The sequence below is a fragment of the Rana temporaria genome, chromosome 2 (genome assembly GCF_905171775.1).
Source record: "Rana temporaria chromosome 2, aRanTem1.1, whole genome shotgun sequence".
In the NCBI taxonomy this organism is placed as follows: Eukaryota; Metazoa; Chordata; class Amphibia; order Anura; family Ranidae; genus Rana; species Rana temporaria.
Genome location: NC_053490.1, coordinates 105,593,362 through 105,608,829, shown reverse-complemented (window position 1 = coordinate 105,608,829; position 15,468 = coordinate 105,593,362). Strand labels below are relative to the sequence as shown.

At 44.1% G+C, this 15,468-nt stretch overlaps 1 long non-coding RNA gene across 1 annotated transcript; it reads right to left on the bottom strand.

Moving 5' to 3' along the window:
* Positions 1-10,825: 10,825 nt before the first annotated feature.
* Positions 10,826-13,732, bottom strand: LOC120928543. Its single transcript, XR_005747216.1, has 3 exons — positions 13,541-13,732; positions 13,314-13,422; positions 10,826-11,280 (listed from the first exon to the last, which is right to left on the bottom strand). It is a non-coding gene; the product is annotated as an uncharacterized LOC120928543 (long non-coding RNA).
* Between the last annotated feature and the right edge of the window lie 1,736 nt (positions 13,733-15,468).

Here is a 15,468-nt window from a genome sequence, read left to right as displayed (position 1 = left end):
TGGTGTCAGCGAGCGCATTATTACCACCAGCACTGGTGTAAGTCAGGGTTTGACAAATTTGCTTGGAATCTAGGAGCCAGCTAAAAAAGTTAGGAGCCAGAAAACGCACCCCGTCCCGATGAGCTTGCGCGCAGAAGCGAACACATACGTGAGCAGCGCCCGCATATGTAAACGGTGTTCAAACCACACATGTGAGGTATCGCCGCGATTGGTAGAGTGAGAGCAATAATTCTAGCTCCTCTGTAACTTAAAACATGCAACCTGTAGATTTTTTTAAACGTCGCCTATGAAGATTTTAAAGGTTAAAAAAGTTTGTCGGCATTCCACATACGGACACAATTTTGAAGCGTGACATGTTGGGTATGAATTTACTCGGCGTAACATTATCTTTCATAATATTAAAAAAAATGGGGATAACTTTACTGTTGTCTTATTTTTTTATTAAAAAAAGTGTAATTTTTTCCCAAAAAAGTGCGCTTGTAAGACCGCTGCGCAAATACGGCGTAACAGAAAGTATTGCAACGATCGCTATTTTATTCTCTAGGGTGTTGGGATAAAAAATATATATAAAGTTTGGGGGTTTTCTTTAGAGGGAAGAATATGGCAGTGAAAATAGTGTAAAATGACATTAGAATTGCTGTTTAACTTGTAATGCTTAACTTGTAATACCAACGGCCACCACCAGATGGCGCCAGCTCACATCTGGTGGTAATAACTTGTAATACCAACGGCTCACCACCAGATGGCTCCAGCTCCTGCTCCCCTCACTTCCACCCTGCCTGCGGGCCAGTTATAAATGGTCATTTATAACTGGTCCGCGGGCCACAAATGGCCCGCGGGCCGGTACTTTGAGACCACTGATGTAGTGTATGCACACGGTCAGTAGTGCAGGCTACAGTGTGACTGGTGTGTGAATGTGGGGGTGACATACCTGCCAGTAAGGTGTGAGGTTATCCCCACGACCGTGTGAATGTGGTATGAATGGACAGCGACACCATTGGGGCCTTGGCGCGACGTTGCTGCTCCCAAGTCCTGCATGGTGGACTTGGACTAATCCAATGTGAGGTGGATGTGGTGTGTGTAAGCTAAGGACCACAGGGGTGTGCATGCATGCATTCTCCTTGTGCCATGATGAATGTGTGTGTTTAACGTGCAAAGATGCCTACCACGAGGCATCTCCTGACTGCTCTTCCCTCAGCAGATGGGGTAGCCTCGGTTAGGGGGGGACTGTGTGGTTCAGGGGTCAGGTCATCACGTATGTCAATCTCCAGGCCCTTTCTCATGGCATAGTTGTGCAGCACGCAACATGCACCGGTGATCTGGCACACAAAGTTTGGGGAATACAACAGTGTCCCCCCGGACTTATCCAGGCATCGGAAACGGGACTTCAGGATGCCAAATGTGCGTTCCACCACTGCACAGGTACGTATGTGTGCATCATTGTATTTTCTCTCTCCTCTGGTTTCGGGATTCCGGAATGGAGTCATGAGATGGGGCCCAAGTGCATATGCAGAGTCACTTGGAAGGGAAAAGACAGGAGGATGTTAGTCGTGCATGTGCCCCTCGTGATGTCTGCATTATGGGGTCGGACAGTCATGCCTGACTCCCATGTCACTCACCAACCAGCCAGCTGTTCCCGTACACATTCTGTTTGAATTCTGTTGGGAAGGTGCTTTGACGGTATATGTAGCTGTCGTGGCTGGCCCCACGGTGTTTGGCACGGACGTGCCATATGAGGCATTGGGCATCGGCTATCACCTGTACGTTGATGGAATGCCAATGCTTACGATTACAGTATATGTGCTCTGTAGCTTGGGGGGGCCGTAGTGCCACCTGTGTGCAATCAATGGCCCCCACGGTGCGTGGGAATCCTGCGATTCTGTAGAAATCCTGCATTGCCTTCTGCCGCAGATGCTCATGGGTGGGTTTGATGAAATGGTGGGACATGCATCTGAGGATTGCGGGGACAACCTGGTGCACACATCTGCTCATGCTGGATTGTGACATCCCAGACACGACTCCACTTGTACGCTGAAAAGATCCACTTGCAAGGAAATACTGTGTTGCCAGTACCTTGACTAGTGGCTGCACTGCATGTACGCAATGTGTCTGGCTGGTGATGTCATCATGCAGGGTTGTGGCTAATTCCAGGATGGCAGCAGGGCTGAATCTGAAGATGCGATACACCTCCGAATCACCCATGCCAAAGACGTTCATGCTAGTGCGGTATATCCTCTCCCGTGCCCTCCTCCGTGCCTGTAGATGCAGTAGTGCTATGACCACGGCTGCCCCTGGCATGTTCGCATACAGATGTGTTGTCCTGCAAGTGTGGTTGCTCAGCTCGTCCGTTACGGTGCTGCTGCAGCTGCTCTCCAGCTGACCTGTGAAAGTCTGGTGCAGAGTTACCCCTGCTTTATGAGGGGTAACTTTAAGCCGGACGTACAGCTTATGCGCACCGCGCGTAGCCTGTGCCGGCCAAACGTACGTTTCTGAATCGCCGTATCCCCCTCATTTGCATATTTGAATAGGAAATCAATAGGAGCGCCAGATACGTCCAGCGTAAATATGCGCCCACGATACGCCGGCGTAGGAAAGTTACGTCGGTCGGAAGAAGCCTATTTTCAGGCGTATCTAGTTTTGTGGGTACGGCGCATAGATACGACGGCGCATCCGTGGACTTACGCGCCGTATCAGTAGATACGTCGGTGTCATTTCTTTCTGAATCCGGGCCGGTGACTTCATCCTGCTCCATACCAGTCACAACCTCCTTTAAATACTTGGGGATTCATGTAACGGCCAACCCGAGAGATTTTAGCCACTTGAACATTTCCCCCCTGCTCCAGAGGTTTAGAGAATGGGTCAAGTCGTGGAACAACTTTCTGCATCTCGGTAGCAGGCAAGGTGAATCTGGTAAAGATTTTAATGCCGCAATTGCTTTACTGTCTTCACAATGCCCCGGTGGTAATTCCTCTAAAAGTTTTTCGAATAGTGAACTTCATCTTCAGGTCTCTGATATGGAAGAATAAGCCGCCCAGGATCAAATTGGAGCATCTTCAGAGGCCCAAATACGACGGCGGGCTGGCACTGCCCAACCCGTGGTTGTATTACCTGGCAGCGCAGTTGCAGCACCTGGTGGGGTGCTTCGGGAGTGAGCCGTCTGGCTCCTCCAGGGGGAATGATGCTTCACACGGTGGGGGAGGGGCCCGTCACCATTGGCACTGGAAGCCTTGGCTTTCGCCAAACCAAATAAGAAATACCCTACGTATAACCTCATACAAAAAGTGTGGATTAAATGCAAATATATTCAACAAGCTGATGGATACATTGAATATAGCCCCCTACGGCTTAATGATACTTACACGGAACTGGCTAAATTACAGATAGGGACTAGGTGGAAATTATATGGGATCACACATATTAAACACATATTTAGACATTGGGCTGTTTGCAGATCTGCGGGCGGAATATGGGCTTCCGTCCTTAATGCTTTTCCAGTATCTGCAGCTTCAACACGCAGTAAGGGCTCAGAGTAGGTCTTCTGAGTGGCATTTGTCGCCAACCCCTGTGTTCAGTCTCCTTGGTAATGCTGTGTCTTCGAAGGGATTTATCTCTCAATGTTACGCCATCCTATTACAGAACTTCTTGGGGCAGCATACAATCATGGTGAGGGAAAAATGGGAAAGGGACGTGGGCCAACTGGATGGAGAGCAGTGGGAGGAGATATTCCAAGGGATGAGCACCTGTTCATTGAATGTGGCCCAGCGGCTCACACAGCTATATATAATTTTCCCGGTATACTATATGCCGCATAAATTGCAGCTGATGGGGATGCAAACTACTGATACATGCACTAGATGCAAGCGTGACCATGGGGATCTTATCCATCTCCTGTGGAGATGCCCCAAACTGCATAAATACTGGGCTGAGGTAGTGAGTACTGTTAACTCTGTATTTGGGGTATCTATACCTGTGGACCCCAGGGTCTGTCTATTGGGCTTATTGGAGGAGTATGTGGAGGAGGTGTATACGAGGGAGGCTGTGCATAGGGTGTTATTCCAGGCTAGGAAGTTAATTATGTTTTACTGGAAATCTGAGAATCCTCCGACTTCGAGGGAATGGACTGTTAAGATAGGAGATATGTTACATATGGAGAAGCTTATTTATCAACATAGGGGGAGTACTCAGAAATATGAGAACCTATGGGCTCCGTGGCTGGATGCACCGGGGCTTTCCCCGGTGGACCTGGTCATGGGCAGATTGTTGGGACTGAATGCGGGATGAGTACCATAGTATGTGAAGTTGTGGAATGTGGAAGAGGTGACAATGTTCAAGTAATCTCAATGCTGTATTTTGTTTCTGATGGCTGTTTGTCTGGTTATGCTGTACAATGTATAGATGTCATAAGCTGTATACCACCTTTTCATCAATAAAAACCTTTTTGTTGGATAAAAAAAAGAAAAAAAAAACATCAAGCTCTAGGTTCCTTCTCTAAAGTTTGCTCCAAGATTCATTGGCCCATACTCTATAAATTCTACGCTGAATCCGATTTGTTTCAAACTTTAGATTCCTAAAAGCCTCAAAATCTCAAACTCCTTCCATGCTTCCCTTCTGATGCCTTTAGTCCTTAATAAGTTCTCTCGTCCTCTTTCTACCACGGCCCCTGGTTTCTGAGAATAATCAGGAGTACGAGGTTAGTCAAATTCTGGATTCCCAGCTCTGTAAAGGCATTCTTTAGTACCTCCTGCATTGGAAAAGGTTTGGTCCTGAAGAGAGGTCTTGGATCACTGCATCTGATGTTTTTGCGCCTCGTCTTTTGAGGAGGTTTCATCTGAGGTTTCCCTCCAAGCCAGGGCCCAAGCGGGGGAGGGGGAGGCCTCGTAGTAGGGGGTACTGTCATGAGTCTGCAGTAATGTTCATGTCTGTCTGCTTACCTCTCTGTTGTGTTCAGCTTGGAGGACGAGCACCGACCCTGTTCATCTGTCTGCTTAAGTAATCTTCCCTCAAGCATGGCTCCACCCCAGCCTCTAACTGGGAACACTATATTAACCTGTGCACTGCAGCCAAGCCTCGCTGATCAATATTGTGTGTTTGGCTTACTGTGTGCTTCTTGCTGTGTTCGCTACGTCTGATTCTGTTTACCGTCTTTGGCTTGTTCTTGGCTATCCTTGCCTGCTTCATACCCTGACCTTTGGCGTGTTCTTTGACTACCCTTGTCTGCTCGTTGCCCCGACCTTTTGGCTTATCCCCTGACTATCCCTTGTTGTCCGGGTCTGCTGTTTCCTCTTTTGTTGACTCCTTTTCTGATAATACCTGTTTGTACATTGTATATATGTACTGTTATTAATCTCTTCTTATATAAAGCTTATCTTATTTCCATACTCTTGTGCATCTATATATGTATGGTTAATGTGGTATGCAGGTTGCATTAGTTCCTCTGCTCCCAATTACTTTGTTTAGTTTACTGATTAATTTCACAGGAAAGGAAACCCCTCTATTTACAGAGGCCCTGTTTCGGGGGGAGGTACTGAAACTTTATTATCAAACCCACTCTTCCACTTAAAACTGGCTAATATATATATATATATATATATATATATATATATATATATATATATATATATATATATATATATATATATATATATGCCAATATATTTTCAATTTTGGTTATAGTAGGGAAAATGTAAAACCCCTTACATGTTTCTTTTGTTTTTTTTTGCTATCTGTGTTTCACTGAGGAGATTATTCCTTGCTACCTCAAAGACACAGCAGGAGGAAAGAGGAAATCTCTCTAAAGTAAATTAAATCCTCTCCTAGACAGTTGTCACGTGAACTAGTGTCCTTGTTGACAGATTTCCCCTCTATTCTTCTTCTGATGACTACTAAACATTTTGGATTTTCTCTCACTTTTAGTCCTGGTGACAGTGGTCACCAAAGACAAAAAAGGCTTACTTTAGCAGGGAACAAATAACAATAGGGATAATTGTTATTATGAGTATATAAGTACTATTATAATGAACAACTCTAATCATATATACAGTATCTCACAAAAGTGAGTATACCCCTCACACTTTTGTAAACATTTTATTATATCTTTTCATGTGACAACACTGAATAAATAATATTTTGCTACAATGTAAAGTAGTGAGTGTACAGCTTGTATAATATTGTAAATTTGCTGTCCCCTCAAAATAACTCAACACACAGCCGACCTGCCGCCGTCGTTTTACGGCGGCAGGTTGGCTCCCCTGCGAGAGAGCCCGTAGCTCTACGTCGGCTCTCTCGCAGGATACTAGGGGCGCGCGCGCCCCCGAGTCCCGAGCGTGTGCCCGGCGGGCGCGATCGCCGCCGGGCACCCGCGATTGCTCGTTACAGAGCGGGGACTGGGAGCTGTGTGTGTAAACACACAGCTCCCGGTCCTGTCAGGGGGGGTAATGCTGATCCTCTGTTCATACAACGTATGAACAGAAGATCAGTGATTTCCCCTAGTGAGGCCACCCCCCCCCACACAGTAAGAACACACCCAGGGAACATACTTAACCCCTTCCCCGCCCCCTAGTGTTAACCCCTTCACTGCCAGTGGCATTTATATAGTAATCCAATGCATTTTTATAGTAATCCAATGCATTTTTATAGCACCGATCGCTATAAAAATGGCAATGGTCCCAAAAATGTGTCAAAAGTGTCCGAAGTGTCCGCCATAATGTCACAGTACCGAAAAAAAACGCTGATCGCCGCCATTACTAGTAAAAAAAAAATATTAATAAAAATGCCATAAAAATACCACCTATTTTGTAAACGCTATAACTTTTGCGCAAACCAATCAATAAACGCTTATTGCGATTTTTTTTACGAAAAATATGTAGAAGAACGTATCGGCCTAAACTGAGGAAAAAAAATGTTTTTTTATATATTTTTGGGGGATATTTATTACAGCAAAAAGTAAAAAATATAATTTTTTTTCAAAATTGTCGCTCTATTTTTGTTTATAGCACAAAAAATAAAAACCGCAGAGGTGATCAAATACCACCAAAAGAAAGCTCTATTTGTGGGAAAAAAAGGACGCCAATTTTGTTTGGGAGCCACGTCGCACGCCCGCGCAATTGTCAGTTAAAGCGACGCAGTCCCGAATCGCAAAAAGTGCTCTGGTCTTTGGGCAGCAATATGGTCCGGGGGTTAAGTTGTTAATATACTGTGACATACTGAAGCAGAGCATGATCCCCTCCCTTTGGAGGCTGGGCCGCATGGCAGTATTCCTACATGACAACGACCCCAAACACACCTCCAAGACAATCACTGCCTTGCTAAAGAAGCTGAGGGTAAAGGTGATGGACTGGCCAAGCATGTCTCCAGACATAAACCCTATTGAGCATCTGTGGGGCATCCTCAAACAGAAGGTGGAGAAATGCAAGGTCTCTAACATCCACCAGCTCCATGATGTGGTCATGGAGGAGTGAAAGAGGACTCCAGTGGCAACCTGTGAAGCTCTGGTGAACTCCATGCCCAAGAGGGTTAAGGCAGTGCTGGAGAATAATGGTGGACACACAAAATATTGACATTTTGGGCCCAATTTGGACATTTTGACTTGGGGGTGTACTAACTTTTGTTGCCAGCAGTTTAGACATTAATGGCTGTGTGTTGAGTTATTTTGAGGGGGCAGAAAATTAACACTGTTATACAAGCTGTACACTCACTACTTTACATTGTATCAAAGTGTCATTTCTTCAGTGTTGTCACATGAAAAAATATAATAAAATATTTACAAAAAGGTGCAGGGTGTACTTTCTTTTGTGGGATACTGTATATATTTGTATGACAATTTATTGTTATTAATTTTTTATTAGTACTCTGTAATCCAAAGGCTGTTTTTTTTAACATGTGACCAGCAGCAGAGGACTAGACTCTCCTCCTGCTTATGTTCCCCTACTGAAAAGCTGGGAAAGATCTGGGTCATGTGAAAGCTGTATATCGATTTGAAAAAAGGTACTTTTATTTTATTTTTTTATTAAAATAATTACAGCATACCTCCCAATGTTTTGAGATGGGGACAAGGGACACCTATTAGCAAAAGTATATAGGCATAGGACACCCCTTCTGCCACTCCCTTAAAGTTTTTTAAAAATAAATAGCTAATCCCACAAGTGCTTTTTTACCACTACTATTCATTTTTATTGGTTTTTGAAATGTACAAATCCAACAATTTATTGGATGAAAGATTCAGCACTGGGAAACACCTTTTGAAAGATAAATAGTGCATTTTATATACAACTATATAGATCAGAAATAGATAGACCAAAATGAGGGACAAATGAGTAGGAAAGAGGGACAGTGGGACTTTGTTCCAAATCTGGGACAGTCCCTCGAAATCAGTAGCAGTTGGGATCTATGATTACAGTGCCATCATCCACATTCAGAAATAGAAGGGGCAATGTAAATAAATTAAACAGTGTGTGTTAATAAACAATACTTTTTTGAATGTGTTTCTTCTGTTATAAATCCTCAAATGCCAGCTGGGTTATTATCGAAGCTGCTGCAGGTATATCCTGATACCACACTGATATGGCCATGCTCACTTTTCGCTGGCCACCCTAACTTTTTTTGCCACGATGCACTGTGCATGCCACATTCTGCCCCTAGAAAAGTTGTCATTCCTTGTCAAGTGCAAAAGTTGGGAGGTATACATATGGTATAGATGCCTTTTTGAAGACAATACGGTTTTGATGTGACATGCATGCTCAGGGGCGGACTGACAACTCATGGGGCCCCCGGGCAATAGAAGATTATGGGGCCCCCGGGCTTACAGATGGCCACCACGCCAGGAGGCATTGCATAGGCAGGGCAGCTAAAATCTCAGGATTTTCACATCAAAAGCATGTCGGGTTTGGACATATCAGGGACAGATGTAAAAAAAACACAGATTTTTACATACTGTACCTGGTTTTATTGAGCTTGGCAACCCTGATGGGGCCCCCTAGTGGCATGGGGCCCTCAGGCAGTGCCCGAGATTTCCAATGGTCAGTCTGCCCCTGTGCATGCTATAAAATGCCTTTTGTTAATATTTCAGTGTGCTCTCTAAAATGACATAAGGTGGTGTCTGCCTTACCACTCACACTGTACTGGCAGGTGGCCATGTTTAGTCTCCTTGCGGCTGTATAGAAGACTCTTGTACAGCTGCAGCAGGCTCCACCATAATAGAGTGAACCTTAAACCCCTAGTAGCTTCAATTATACTCCAAGAAATTTCCACTTCTCTCTAAACACGCAATAGAAGTGTGAGACCAAAGACATAAAGCACATCTGTGTGTGTGAAGGAATGACTGGGAATTGTTGTGTGCAAGTTACCAAGCTGCACATTGTGTCTTCACATTGTGTGTCTGGGGGTCTGTGTGTTCACACTCGAGTGGCTTTTATGGGGGCACATCACATTGCATTCGTTAGGGATATTCTTCAAAGAGCGCTTAAGCCAATATTTCAAAGTAATGAAGCAGCCTTACACCTTAGAATCCCCTTAATAAATATATAATAAATATTACCATATCGCAAAAATTGAATAAGGAATTGGACTTGGAATGCCATTTCTAGCTACTAATGCTACCCAGGAGACGCTCGGTCTCACAGGGACAGTAATTCTTTCCTCCTAACCAGCACTGACACTGCACTTTGCCTCAAACAAATTGACTAGTTCGTGCATATGTAACAAGAGAACGGAGACAGGCATAAATAGAGATAGAAATTTACATTGTGAAAAGGCTTCCTGCCTTTCACACCTTTAATAAACAATATAATGTCAGAAGCTATTGGCTACCACTCTATAGACAAATTGTACTGAGAAAGAACGCAGAAAAATAACAGACACAGATAGAGAGACACGTGGTATCCATAGATGGCAGATCTCTCAATAAAATTGATGAGCAGTGCCAAACTTAATCTTCATTTTTTTATTTAATTTTTTATCATGGACCTGCTACAACTTTTCTCTGTGATGCAGGTGACATTAAGTATGGCAAACAGGGATTAGAACTATTCTTCCCATCCCTCGTAATACACAGATTAACTGCAGAAATTAGCCAGCATGTAATAAGTATTTTCTAAATGCCTGTTACTGCTGTTTCCTTTGTTTCCTTTGTAATGCTAGATCATCTTATGCTTAGGTAGGCCACATCAACTTTTAGGCCAGGGGTCTCCAAATGTTCTAAAGGAAGGGCCAGTTTACTGTCCTTCAGGCTTCAGAGGGGGCTGGACTGTGCCCAGTGGGAGTAAACAAAGTCCAACCTTTGGTATTTGGGGGAGAAATAGTTGGTGTCAGTGGGAGGAACTATGCCCGTTTGTTGGTGTCAATGGTAGGAATAATGCCTCAAGGGCCAGATAAAGACAAGCAAAGGGCCGCATCTGGCCCAAGCCCAAGGGGTCTCCAAACATTCTAAACAATGGGCCGGTTTATTGTCCTCCAGACTCTTGGAGGGCCGGACATTGGCCAGCGGGAGTGAAAACTTTCCTGGCATCAGTGGGAGTAAACATCTGGTATTAGGGGGAGGAATATTGCCCCATTGCTGGTATCATAGGGAGGAATAGTGCCCCATTAGTGGTGTCAGTGGGAGAAATGGTGTTCCATTGTCAGTATCAGATGGCAGAATAGGGTCTCGTATCATTGGGAGGGATACTGCTCCAAGGGCCGGATAAAGGCAAGCAAAGGGCCACATTCGGCCCTCGGGCCGCAGTTTGGAGACCACTGTTCTAGACTATCAATAAGAAGGCACATTACACAAAGAAAGAAAAGAGACACAATGCCAGACAAGAAACGACTAAACAAGAATAGAGTTGGTAGGTATCTGTATTAATGATAAGTTGGAAAAAATGCAATTTAGAGGCAATACAGTTAATATGTAATAATACGTGGATATCTGGCAGATGAATTTATAATCCCAGGGACTGTACAATTGACAAGAGGGGTTTTCTATCAGCGTAGAAAGTGTTTCTTTATGTGGTTAATGATAGGCAGAGGCATAAAATAACAATCTAAAGGTGGAACTGATTGGAAGTGGTTCTGCTGGAGCACTTGCATATTATATTTGCATATTATGGCAACTTTATTTATTTATTTTCTGACAATAACAGCTCCATGCTCCCCTTTGCTGCTACTTTTCCCCTTCATTGAAGCATCCTCCATTGTTGACGTTTTTGCGCTTCAGCCATTGGGTGGCCAGTGGTGATGCAATTTTCACACATGCAAGATGGGCTGCATCATCTCACCTCTTAGGCTGTACTTGAAATTGTGCAAGTTCTACAGACCGTATTGGTAAAAAAAATAAAACAAATTTGGTTAAAGGGGAAAAGAGGTTTTCTTTTCTTTTTCTTTTTTTTTGCTTTGTTTGGAAGAGACCTGCAAACTGTGTCCAGCTCCGCTGTGAGAAACAGGCAGTTTTCAGTTTAAACTTTACCTAAACGATTCCCATGGGGGCACTCGATTTTATTCACTCAGGGGGCCCGGCCCCTGCATCTATTGACACAGACAGCTGGACCCACCCCTGCCCCAATCCAATGTCACTGACTTTGATTGACAGCACTGGGAGCCAATGGCTTCCGGTGCCCCAGCAAAGCCAGCAAGACCCAGAAGTGAGGGGAGAGAAGCGCTGCAGACGTGCATGGCGCTGGATCGAATGAGGGCTCAGTTAAGTAAAAGGGGGGGTGAGAGGGTATGCTGATACCTAAAAAAAAAAAAAACAATCCTTGCATTAAGGTAAACATTTTTTAGACTTTAGAACTTTTTTAAGGAATGATGTTTCATACATAAGATCTCACAGTCTGAGGACCACTGTCTATATCCACTTCCCGCTGGCCATACACATATATACAGCCTCTCAGCGGGTGGGTTTTAACGCTGAGCAGCCGCATATATAACACATTACCTTGCTGAGAGTGCCCTCCCTGTGCTCTCTGAGCATGGTAACCAGAAAGCTCCAGATGCATGTTTGTGATCGGTAACTTTCCGATCATGTGACTGCTGTCACAGCAGTCACATGATCGGAATGCCGCCTCTGCCTCCCAGCATTTAGAACCTCTCAAAGGCCTGGGAGGCGGCAGCAGGAAGGGGTTAAGAAGCCTTGAAAGAGAAGTTTTGGATTTTTTTTAAATAAATCATACTAAGTGGATGCAGCATCAGTTCTCAAAGCTCCATGAGCAGAGAGCTAGTTTATGTCAGTCACTGGCTCTCTACTCTGCCTTCCCCCCCCCCCCCAGCCCCGCTCACTGGAGTGCTGGGCTATGTAGGGGGCAGGAGTAGCTGGCTCAGGCTGAGTCGGGTGCCAATCCAGGAATCTGAGTGAATCCCAACCAGAGCAGCCTGGACCAGCTCTGTGATGTCAGCTGACAGCGGGCTTTAGCCCGCTGTCTGCTGAAAACAAGTCACAGGAGAGCAGAACGGACAAGCTTTGGCTCTTTTAAGCTAACCATACGTGTTTAAATTTCTCTCATTCAGCCCTGTAGGCTAATTGGTAGAAATCAGTTGTTTCCACCATCCATGTCAGCAGCGTGGTTGGAGGAATCTCCCCTGCTGGCTATTGTATTCTGACAGCCACAGCACAAGAGGCTGCCTAAATACCTAAACAGTGATTGCACCCAAATGGATGCAGTCACTGTTTGGCCTGGCTCCTTCGACCATTTTAATAATGCCTTGAATGATAACTGTAACATTTACTAATGTGTTTATTTTGTCTCTCAACTGAACTGTCAAGCCATCAAATGGTTGCTGTCATGGCTAATCACATGTGCAGTACCATGCCAACTGGAGATCAAACAGAGGCTAAGATGGCAGCTTCCTTTGCTATAAAGGATAGGAGGTTACTTCTGCAGTGACAGCATTTGGGATGGCACTGAATGTTTTCTTAAAATGAATGATATCCAGAGTTATGATTTGAAAGGACTGTATGATGGTACTGCTGCCTGGCATCAGATATTACGTTGTTAAAACACCTTTGAGTGGAATCGTCCACTTTAATCAGAGTTCTGGGGGTTATTTTGCCTTTCTCTAGTCAAGAACTTTCAGAATTCCATTGAAAACGTTAACCATATAAAGAAAGTATGAAAGACAAAAAGAAAGAGAGAAAGAATGAAAGACAAAAATAAGAAAGAAAGAGATAGTGAGATGGGAAAAGAGTGAAAAATAGAGAGGAAAAAAAGAACAAACAAAGAGAGAGAATGAAAGACCGATACACAAAATACACAAAACGTAGGAGAGAAGGAACAAAAGAGAAAGAAAAAAGAAAGAAAGAACTTGAGCCTCAGTGCCAAAGCAGATAAATGGCAATAAGTGTTAACCTCTTGGCATAAAACATTTGTAAGTCAGTTTAGTAAATCATGTAGCACAGAACCGCTGTTGAATCAAAATCCATGTCCCTCTTTTCAGTAATGCATATGTTTGGTGTCTCTATGGAAGAGGGAAGGAAGGAGATGTTGCATATAGCAGCCAGTCAACTTGCAAGTGTCATTTTATTACAGCAAGTGTAAAAAAGGAAAGCAAGACCCTAAATTGCTATAGATATTACCTAAAGCTTTTCTAGAATAGCCCTGTTAGCCGAGTGAGCGGTGGGTGCTGCGTTAGAAGCTGTCCCCTCTCCTCAGTCTTTCAGGGTGATGTGGATCAGCAGGGGAGCATTAGATGGAGGACCGCACTGTCACTGCCTGAGAGAACATCCCCATGTGTCTGGATTGTGAAGGATTGTGTGGCTGAGAAGAGGAGGGGGGGGGGCGGGGAAAGAGGGTTTGGTTAGAATAGGGGAATAATTCCGTGAAGGACATTACATCCCAAGCAAAGCTCTTCCCCCACCTTTCCATGAATGCTGCGTATCTCTTCAGACATAGTATCAGGCCGGCGTATAGAGCGGCGCAGTAAAGATGAGTTATGCGCTTGTGACAGGCTGCGAGATCTGATGATGGAAATGTTAATGGCCGCTCGCTGCCTTGCTTTATGGCCGCTGTAATACAGACTTCAATCATAAAAAGCATCGCCCTACATTTTAATGGCCCTCATCATCCTCTCTCCTCTGCCTATATCCCACAGATAAATCACGCCCAGCACTGCAAATGAACAACCCGTCTGTGGACGCCACACTCTAGCTTCTGATTGGCTTCAGCCAGCTACGCCATGGCTTGGGGGAAGACGGATCTTGGTACAGCTTTTTTTTTTTTTTGGTTCATTGTTAGAATGTCTTTTGGACTTTGCGTGTTTAAATTTCTTACTGAATATTGTAACTAGCTACAGGTGTAACTTGTTAAAGGGACAGTTAATATAGGGTATATCTTGGTTCATATAAAGGAATTGACCTTCATGTATTGTAAATACAAACAAACTCCCCAAAAACCGGGAATGGTGAAGGCTGATATAGCCTAAAACACAGCCAAGTTTGTCCTTGTCTAGTAATCCAAAGAGGAGTGCTTCCAAATGTAACTGATAACCCTTATGTGGCCTGTAATGGCTGACAACAAGAGGGCCTTCTAAATAAAAACATGTGGGTGAAGAACCTTTCCCAGTAACTCAGAGAAGTCACGACAGTTCTAAACACTCATTCACTACTTGTTATGCTGCAGTGTAGGTTGGAATTTGATTGGTTGCTATAAAATCTCTCAGACAACACTTCCTTAATGCTGGCTGTTCATGGAGAAATCCAGCTGTTTGATGAAACGATCAACAACATTTCAATATTCCCATCAAATCTAGTAATTATCAATTTCAACTACCACTTGAATCACTTTCAAGTGTATTTTATAAGTCAGAGATTAAAATAATAATGTGAAATTCCAACTGTTTCTAAAGGCTAAAGTTCCAGGCTATAGCCCATGCAGCCAATGAGCCCCAGTAGGTGTTAAAACTGTGCAGCTTTTAAAAATGTTCTTTAATTTTATTGCAATATATAAAACCAACTACAGAAACACTGACATTTAGAAAGAAGAAAGTATGTTTAAATTGCTAGCAAAATGACAACTCCCAGTCACGTTGTAGTCACAAAGTGCAGGGGTTCCCTTAATCTATAATAGAACCTTATCCTAGATGAGTCTGGTATAGATGCTAATAGGGAACCCCAGGCCCTTCAAGTCTGGTCTAAATTTTAAGAGGAAGCCCTGAAAAAAAATCAAGAGAAAAGGGTCCTCCAAAAATCTGTACCCTTATCCAAGCATGCAGCCTGGCAGGCCTGGTAAAAGGGATAAACAAGCATGCATCTTCCCCTCCTCACACCATACCAGGCCACATGCCTTCAACATTGAGCAGTAGCTTACAATGGCCTTTTCCCTGTCATGCAGACAATGTGCCCCCCATGTTGAAATCATGTGGTCTGGTATGGTTCAAGGGAGGGGGTAGGTCTTTTCTGGATGGATGAGGGTCTGGAATTGAATTTTAGGAGGGGGATCATATTTTTTTCTTGATTGTTCCATGGGGTTCCCTCTTAAAATCAATACCAGACTCAAGGGGTTTGAT